The sequence below is a fragment of the Balearica regulorum genome, chromosome 7 (genome assembly GCF_011004875.1).
Source record: "Balearica regulorum gibbericeps isolate bBalReg1 chromosome 7, bBalReg1.pri, whole genome shotgun sequence".
Lineage (NCBI taxonomy): Eukaryota > Metazoa > Chordata > Aves > Gruiformes > Gruidae > Balearica > Balearica regulorum.
The window spans coordinates 39,437,324-39,446,992 of record NC_046190.1 but is presented as its reverse complement, the minus strand read 5'-3'; the positions used below and the strand labels follow the sequence as shown (position 1 = coordinate 39,446,992).

The window sequence follows — 9,669 nt, the reverse complement described above, 5'->3', positions numbered from 1 at the left end:
GGAGAGCATTTTCTGCTGACCCTAGTTGTCAGACGACTCTGAGGACAGCACTGGCCAGTTGTTGTGGTTTAACCCTGGCTGGCAGCTAAGGCCCCCACACCCACTCCCCTCCAGTGGGATGGGGGAGAAAAATCAGAAAGGTATAAGTGAGAAAACTCGTGGGTTAAGACAGTCTAATAGGTAAAGCAAAAGCTGTGTGTGCAAACAAAGCAAAAGAAGAAATTAATTCACTACATCCCATTGGCAGGCAGATGTCTAGCCAAAATGTTCACAAAATGTTGACTGAGTTTATTTAGTCCATGACTTTGGTGTTCTGTCACTCAGGACAGGAGGGATGGTGTGTTATGTGGTGTGCTTGGGCACCAAAGCCAGCTCAGGCTGGGTCACTCCTGTATTTGCACAACCTCATGTGACACTTGTCCTCCATCGGTTCAAGTGGGTCCTGCTACAGTGCTTCCTATACCGTGCAACTCAGATCATGGGTTACAGCAACGTAGCAGTATATCCATTACAATTTCCACCCTCTGTGCCTTCGGACGAGGCCATAAGGTTTAACATTGCAATGAATTTCTCCCTTTGTCCCTGCTCCAGTATGGACTTATCCACAGTCCCTTCCGGGTGTACCTGCTAATGTATGGAATTATCCAGAAGGCACATTCTCTGTGACTTGGGTTCACACTGGAGTCCCAGCCTGTCCAGGAACTCGCCCTGGCCCATGGCCATTGCTGTTAACAAAATGTTGTCAGGCATAGCAGAGAAGGATGATAAGCAGCACAGCAAAAGCCAAAAGCGGCCACTAACAAGCCCTAGACAATACAGTAAGGCAAGGAAGCCCCTTGGCGAGCACAGGAACCTGCCAACTGGTAGCTAAACACTATATAATACTGAGCTGCTACTTGGTAAAATAAGTTTACAAGTCCCTAATGGCATAGCATGCTTATTCAGCTTGCCTTGGTCTTGGCCAAGGTCTATGACCATATCCACTGTGACAGCGCATATTTGATAGCTTGGGTTAATTTCCCTTTTCTCCCCCCTTCAGAGCTCTTCCTGCAGAGCACAGCTCTATGCAGCCCAATATCTATCCACAAACATGCAACTACAATCGATTTCTTCCCTAAGATAAACAGAAGAAAAGGAGATGCTAAACCACGCCATGCCAGGATGTGTGGGCACGACGCAGTGGGAGAGTGGGGGGAGAGGCAACGGAGTGATCACAGCGGTAAGGGGCACCCGATCTGCAGGGTCAGCACCACACAGGGAGCAGTCACTAATTTCAATGAAAAAGAGACCTGTGAAATATATTTCCAGTATTATTGAGGGGAAAAAAAATATGAAGAAGCCAGTCTGGATTTGCATGTGAGTCAGACGGGTTTGTTTTCTACGAGCTCAGTCCTAACCGAGGCTTTGACTCCACAGCCCTCTGCTCCGCAGCATTCCCACCACGGACACATGCTGTGAAGGGTGGGAAATGACTGAAGAGAGAGAGCAAAACTCTTTGAATTGCACAGCGTTGAGGCGTTCTCTCTCTCCTCCCTACCCCAAATCAGTAGGCTAAGGGTGGGCAAGAGCTTGGGAGGGGAAACAGCCGCTGGGACAGCTGACCCAAACTGACCAGAGGGATGTATGACATGGTACTGAGCAGTAAAAGCTGACGGAAAGGAGGAAGAATGAGGCAGAACACATTCATCGTTAAGGAATTTGTCTTCCCAAGCACCCACTACACATGCTGAGGCCTCTTCTTGCTTTGCTTGCATGCACAGCTTTTGCATTTCTTATTAAACTGTCAGGATCTCAATCTACAAGTCTTGATCTCCCTGGCCTCAGCCTGTCCCCACGGCGGTGCCCGACGTCCCCAGGCTGGGGCTGCCCCTGGCCACGCCATCCCCACTGGCTCTACTTCAGCGAGAAGGTTGGAATATCTCCAAACGAGACCAGGCAGAGAAATGACAAGGGCTTCAGCTACCACGCGTCAGCTCTGTTCGATATGTTTAGTTGCACGGATCTGTCTGCCTAGCTGTAAATATTTGGGGTAAGGCATCTGTGTCCACTCAGCCTACATAATACCCAGCAGTGTTCAGTGACGGAGCTGCTGCCCACAGCCGTACAGTTCTTAAACAGAACTACGGCAGCTGCATTTCCAAAGTGAAAATTCACTTATGGCACTGCTAGAACAAAATAGGCCGAGATGGGTGGACCTTAACAGAGAGAGTATTTTGATTCTACATTGTATTTGATCTTTCTCTTGATTTCCTTTTAGCATGACGTCTTTCTAGGAGTTGTTTTGTTTTTTTTTTTCCTACTGAACTTTAAGGCTCCGGTCTATCACTCTGACCAGGTGTCGAGCAGGTGCCGTTCAACTTCACAACAGGTTTGCAGTCCTGACACACTTACAGCTCAATCTTAGCACAGTATATATAGCCTATATAAATACATACAGTTCACAGACAAGGAAATTCAAGACACACCTGCGTCTGTATTGATTAGCCTAAGGCATTGTGTATTATCAGTCAAGCAAGTGTCTGAAAGATGCTAAGCAAGCTGAGATAGTTTGACAGCTTCTGTAGCCTCATCTGCTCTTTTCAAGACAACATGGAAGTCATGTGATGGAAGAACAGATCTATGTCAGAGAAGACAGGCACGTGTCAACTGCGTCTGCCCTTTGTTCTCGGCGATGCTGGCCCCAACGTGCGCACAGGCACCATAAAACTGACGGCCGCCTCTTCAGCCTGTGACACAAACCCCAGGTCACGGAGGCATCGACGTGAAGTTCTTGTTTGACTGTACATTTATAAAAAGAAGTTAAAAGAAATATTTTCACTCGTCACATGGCATCATCCATCTGGGACAACTATTAAGATCCAGCAGATGTCAGGTGAATTTGACCAAAGTCTGTTTTAGTAGTGGTTCATGGGGCTCCCCAGCAGCTGCTGGTAAAATACTGGCTGGGATGATGTGCAGGGAATGAACGAGGATGCCAGTGCCCCACCATGACCTGCGCCTGCCCACGTGCCGTATCCAGCAGCCTGGGAAAGGAAAGTGCGCTATCAGGGCCCCGGTGCTTGAAACAGTTTTCAGAGATTGCATGTAGAACACCACTGCAGCAGCTTTTATGCTGGGCAGGCAGATAGATGCACGGCCAAATGAGTATCTAAGGGGAAAACAAGGGTCAGCAAAGACAGGGTGTAGGCAAACGAGCCCAGGCGACGTGGTTTTGCCCGGGAAAGGCAAGCAAGGGAGGAGGGCTGGCTCCTTCAGGTGAGCGATGTTGGGAGCGTGGGCCTGCGGGCTGAGTGGGGCTGGCTGTGGCTATAGGCTAGGTGAGCATGTGGGACTGGCAAGGGCCAGCTGAATTTGCTAATTATTTAATTAGGGAGTGGAGGCCTGAGGCTGTGTTATGTGATGCCTTAATCCTCCCAAGGGGGTAGGGCTTTCTCCAAAACAGGAGAGAATAAAAAGGTGGTACCTCCCTAACTTAGGGCTCTTTGCATCAGTTTGGCTTAAGGGGTTGTCCTGGTGAGTACCTATTCCTTGTAGGAAAGCACATGGGCTTCAAGTCAGCTGATTTCTTCCCATGTACTTGCTTATGGGTTTGTTTTCAGCAAAGCCAGGTCTTGTTTTGTTGCTAGTGTGATAAGGCTAGAGCAAGGGCCAGCCGATGCTTTAATCCCTTTTTCAAAGGGAGAATTGAATTTATCTGAACCTTTGAAAACTAAAATTATCTGAGCTCCAGCAACAGAGTGGGAAGCCCCCAGATTCTCGTGCAGAGCTCAGTGTGGGTAACAGACAAGGCTTGGGGGTGAGGTGCTCTGGGCCCTCACGATGGGGTTGCCCCCTTGGGTCCAGGGTGCTTGGGGAGCTGCAGACCAGGTGGCCCTTGAGCTCCCTTGGTGGCTGGTACAGGGCGGTCCTGGCTCTGCATGGTCTCTGCTACGCTGAGGAGGGGGAGCCTGGGGCCAGGAGGTGGCTGTGCTGGTGAGGAAGGGGATCATATTTTCCCTTTGAAAGCAACCCCCTCCACTGGAGGGACCTTTGGGTTCAGGGTGGGGCATGAGTGATGCGGGAGGGCTGTTGTTAGCCCCAGGAGGGCTGCCAAAACAAGTGTACTGACACAGAAGGGTTTGGGGGAGCTGGGGACCCCGTGGATACTGATGGCATGGTGGGAGCAGGGATATGCTGGTGGTTCAGTGCTGGCTGCCAGGCAGGAGCTCTGTAGTTTGGGCTGTCTCTCGATTGCTGCCTGTCCCTGCAGTGAGGCCCGAGGGGCAGCAGGCACTGGGGCTCAGTGGGGCAGAGAGCCTTTGGGGCAGGGGGATTCCACGCATGGGGAACGGGCTGTGCACTGGGTGATGGCACTGGGGATGGCTGTGGAGGAGTAGCTTGGTGAGGAGCCAGGGAAAAGCTGGCAGGCTCAGGGGAGCTCCTCATTTGGGCCGTGAAGGAAGATGCGTGATGGTCAGCACACCCCAGAAAGGCTGGGGCAGGTATGAGCAGCACAACCACGATAAACAGGGATGGCAAAGCAGGCTGCCTGCAGAGCCAGGGGAGCAGGACATGCAGCAGTAAGAGAAGGGGGAAAGCAGACCTTACTGGTGCGAGGAGCCTGGCAGATAAGACTGGGGAACTGCAATACCTGATGTGAGATGATAGCCCTGGTACAGTCGGGCTCTTGGACCTGGTGGAGGGAGGATAATCGATGGAAAAAGTTGTTGTCAGGCAGCTGAGTGTCCAGGAGTGCTACAGGCATTCTGCAGAGAAGTGTGGCCATGTGTCCAAAGGCTACAAGGAGGCCTAAGCACACTGGAGGCTGCTCAGAATTCACCGTGTTATAAACTCAGGGAAAGCCTGTGCCAGCAGTTTAAGAAGCCCCTGCATGGTTTAGCAGGGAAGCTAAGGAAATGCTATAGGGAAAGCTCAGCATTCAGTAATGGGAATCTGAACTGGGATCTCCCAGTGGGGCAGGCTGGGTGCTAGGAAAACAGGGGGAGGGCTGAAACAATTTGCAGACCACCTTGGAAAGGGTGATCAAGCTGATGGTAGACAGACAGTCTTGCATTCTTCAGAAGCAGAAAGGCAGCCTGGGAATCAGTAGGACCACTCAGTAACAAGGGTGTAAAAGGGGCATTTGAGGAAAATAAGGCTGTAGCAGAGAAAACAGTAACTGTGTCGCCTTCTCCTCCCAAAAGTACTGGAGATGTTATGTGTATGCTTTGCAGCAGACTGGCCAGGGGAGCAAGGTTAGTTTGAGTGTTACACCAGACAGATGGGATTAAACTCTAGGATTAAATGATATCACCTGAAAGCCTTGAAGGAATTTAACTGTGAGATTGCAAAACTCCCAGCCAGGGTGTAACCTGTCCCTGCAAACTGCTGCTGTGCCAGGCAGCTAGAGGGAAGGGCTGAGTGGGTTCCTTGAAGCTGTGGAACAAAGCCAGCCCTACTGAAGACTGGGGAGGGAAGCAAGCAGTGAAATCTCTGGTCTCCTGGAGGACACTGAGCTCTTCTGGGTAGTCAAATGCTTTGCTGGCAGTGAGAAGCTCCACAAAGATATCTCACCCTACAGTGAAAGGGTAAAAAGGAGGCAGAAGAGTGTCAGTGTATAGGAACTTAAGTGATGTATTTAAGGGCAAAACAGACCAGAGCCTACTCACCTAATGCTGAGTTCTGAACTGGCAGTTACAGTCAGAAAACATCCCAGAATTAACACTGATGATTTTCTGAAACCACAGCTCAATTTACAGTGCCAGCCAGATAACAAACTTCTGGGACTTGTTGCCACTGGATGCAGCACCAGCAGGTTCAAACAGGGTGAGATGAATTTGTGATCGAGTGCATCTCCCCAGACACTATGGATGGGACAAAGCCCTGTCTGAAGCTGTAGTAATTTCTGACAGCAGTTGACAGCAGACACTGTTTTATTTCTGTTTGGCAAACTCCTTCCAGTAAGTTTATGCATGACGAGTGTGATATCTGAACTCCGATTTGGGAACCCTGCTGTACTTGTGATGACTTGCTGGGAGTGTGCCATCTTAGATCATTTAAAGCTACATATTGTACTGGGAGCATGCAAAAGCATAAGACAGGCAATGGAACCGAACACAGATCATCTGTGTATAGTGAAATATAAGTTATTGCATAAACTGATGCTGCTAGATGGTTTCTGTAGACACTAATTAAACCTGCTATTACAAGAGCTGTATCACTGTACTGAGAATTAATTTCAAATGCATTAGGAGGCTCAGAGAAGGGTGTCTGTAGGAGCATGCAGAAATCCATGAGCAGTACTGGCTTGAATTTTTTTCTAAAAATGAGAGAAAATGTTGCCATGGCCAGTTTGTTCTGTGGGATATGGCCTTTACAGTGACCTTAAATCAATTAATTTTTGTTTTTTCTGGTCTGAGACAAGCTAGGTATCACTCCTAAACAACCATGGGTAGTTTCCTTGTGTGTTGTAAATTACCTGAGTTCTGGAGAAAAGCTTTCTTCTTAAATCATCTAGTTCCTCATTTGCTTTTTCATAACTTGTGCATAATGACAGCTGTAATGTGGCATGGCACTTTAACAGTAAAGGAACATTTAAGTCCCTTATCAACTACTTGGTTATGTTAAATAATAAAAATTAACAGCAGCTATAATATCTGTAATTGCTATAACTCCTGTGAATTAGCTCATGAACTATAATTATCAATTCTTAGGACAGCCTTGAGGAACACAAAAATAAAATGTGCAGCATAGGAAATACCTGAACATGTCTCAGCAGTTCCTTGCAGATGTTATGGAATCTGTATGTTTCTTTAATGTTAATTTGCATATACATAAACATTTTATTTGATAGGAAAAAGCTCCTTGGGCTTCAACCGAACCAGATTTTCATCTTGTTTCTTGTGTAAGGTACATTCAGTGGAGTCTACAATGCATACAGGGATATCGTTATATGAACTTTCACTTGCCATTTTTGCCAATTGGTCTGACACTTCACCATACAAGCGTTACGCAAGTACGAAAGCCACGTCTCCCTCCTTATGGATGCCTCCCCCACCAGCTAGGATGGTGTGGAGCAGCATCCAGGCTGATGTGCTGCCAAGGTCCTGTGGACTGTGTGGTACTCCGTAGGACCACTCAACTAGCTACAGCTCATTTTGACACTGGTATCTCTGTTGCAATGAACCCACCCTCCTTTTGTTACCTTTGGGTCCAGTTCCAGACAAGACTTCTGGAGCTAGATGACACCTTTAATCTAGGTGACATCTAGGGACATATTGATACTCTCCAGTATCTTTATTGTGTAAAATAGCTTAACTTTCACGATAAATCAAACTACAAATTGTAGAGCAGACATAGGAAGGAAAGGGATGTGATGTCTGAATACAAGCACAAAAAATTCTTAGTTTTCTTCCTCTCTGCCTTCACGTGTTGCTAAACTTTATACTTTTTGTAATATACTTTTTTGTAATAAGCCCCTAAACTAAATAGAAGGATTTTTGCAACAAGGGTGGGCTGCTGGAGAAGACACATCACTTCTTTGCAGGATCCAAACCCTTTAAAAGGACGGAGTTGCATATAACAGCCATATCAATTTCTTATTGTACATGGCTCTTAAACATGTACAGCACAAGATACAGCCTAAGGCTTGGAGGATGTTCTAACTTGCAAAAAACAAGTGAGGAATAATACAGAAAACATGCTAGTATCAGAGTCAAACTATCAGACAATGCTCTGTATACTTGTGTATATATAAATAGATGAGCAAGTCACTTGCTTTGAGTGTAAAGTTTCTCAAACTTTATGGCTTTAGATTTCTATGCTTACAAACGAATACTAAGTAAAAAATCAAATACTTGGCACAAGAAGAATCTGTGTTTCTACTTAGTAGCTGATTAACAGTGTATCATGCTGCCTAATCAACAAAATCAATTAACACTTCAAATGCAAGTAAGGACTGTTTTTGCTTCCACTTGCATCAGGAGCAGTTTCTTCTAGCTTCAATAGAAATGACATTGGTTCCTCAATCTATAAATAGCACCTGGGCAGCGAGGGTGTTTCTTGCGTGCTTTGTGGTGCTGGCATCGATGGCAATGGAATCAACTTGAGAGCAGCCATACTCTGAAACTAGTTGTTTCAGTGCAGCATGTAATGATAGCCAGAAGGTCCTCCAGAAGGGGATGAGCAGAGCTGCAAGAAAAAAAAATAACATGGGAGTGGGAGGATGTATGTTTTTTGTTTTATCAGATGGGGGGGTGGGAAACATGATTTCTAGACTTGTTAACCTGCAAGACATTTCATACTGGGTCAAATGTCTTTGGTCTGTAAGGAAGAAAAGTGCTGTTTGTGTTTCTTGGCTCTGCCCACCTCCCATCCAGAGGCTGTCTGGCAGTGACAGGAGGGGTGGCCAGCGAGGGCCAGCTGACAGCCTGCAGGCACTTGGCATCTCCAGCGGCAGGAGGTGCGCTCTGCCCTTTGCTGCAGCCCTGTCCGGAGCACTGCGGCCACCCTTCACCATCTTGGTCCTCTAACAACAGCACCCTCCTCGCTGCCCAGGTTAGATAATGGTCTCTACCACTGTACAAGATTTGCCCAGTATTGGTGGGGCAAAAATCCTAGTATAGGCCCTCTGATGGGGGGAAAAAAGTCTTGGCTACAAGTTACATCTTTAGGGTTCTCCTGCTCTATAGCATTTTTCCTTCCCAAGGCTTCATTTCTACTCCAGAACCTCAGCACTGTTAGGGTAAGAGACAGAATGTTGGGGAGAATGAGGGAGGATTTTCTACACTTGAGATTCTGTGTATGGAAATGAATGTTAGAGAAGGAGATTAGATCCATGAAATAGCATGATTTTTCCAGGGCTGCTATAGTTACTGCTATCTTTTCTTGCAGCCTGCAGCACAGACGTAGCAAGCAATCAGAAAGACTGACTGGCAGTGAGAATCATAGGGATGAGAGGAAAAGGAGACAAGGAGCATTTAATGTTCTGACTCTCCTTCCCACCTCCAAGTTAATTCAGTGTGGGCTTTCCTTGATCAAAGTTCCTACCCCACAATATATTGTAATTTATGTGTGTTGGAGGCATACAATAATGCTGAGCTAATGTGGTTTTGTACTTAAGTAAACATGTTTTCAGAGTTACTAATGCATGACAGAAAGTGCTGGGTTGAAGGCTCTCCTGAATTAGGAGAAGAAAGAAAAGGAGCAATGAGTTTCACAGCATAATGCATCAGAAAGTCTGCAAATCAGTATCTTAGTCTTTGATAAGGAACTATTTTTTGTAATTATGGGGCTGGGGACCAAACATCCCATCATACCTGGGCACAGAGCACACAGCTATTGTCTTTGAAATTTTTATCCTGTTTCTTAGAGCAGTAAAAGACATACTCCAGCTCAGGTCTTAGGACAGTAAGATAACCACCCCAAATGGGCTTTAAGTGAGGAAAAAGCACATCAAAAAGTTTACCTTAGCTGACCATGAGAGAATAAACACTGACATGTACTGTCATGGGTAGGATGTAAATTATATACTGCTACTTATTCTTCTATCTAGTGGAGTCCCAGCATTTTTTAAATCTGACTATGCAACTGAGTAATGCATCATTAAACTAAAAAAGACAGGTTATTTCTCATTTTAAAAGATGTTTTTACAAGATTTCTTTGGAGACCTATTTGGGTAAGGGAGTTTGC

The 9,669-nt window shown here is 46.5% G+C and overlaps 1 long non-coding RNA gene across 6 annotated transcripts in view; it reads right to left on the bottom strand.

Annotated features, from left to right (window-relative positions):
- Window positions 1–5,915: 5,915 nt before the first annotated feature.
- LOC142602664 (uncharacterized) overlaps window positions 5,916–9,669 on the bottom strand; it is a 19,634-nt gene continuing 15,880 nt past the window's right edge. For all 6 annotated transcript variants that reach the window (XR_012836429.1, XR_012836428.1, XR_012836430.1 and 3 more), the window contains one exon: window positions 5,916–8,169. This is a non-coding gene — a long non-coding RNA (uncharacterized LOC142602664). The remainder of the gene's footprint in view (window positions 8,170–9,669) is intronic.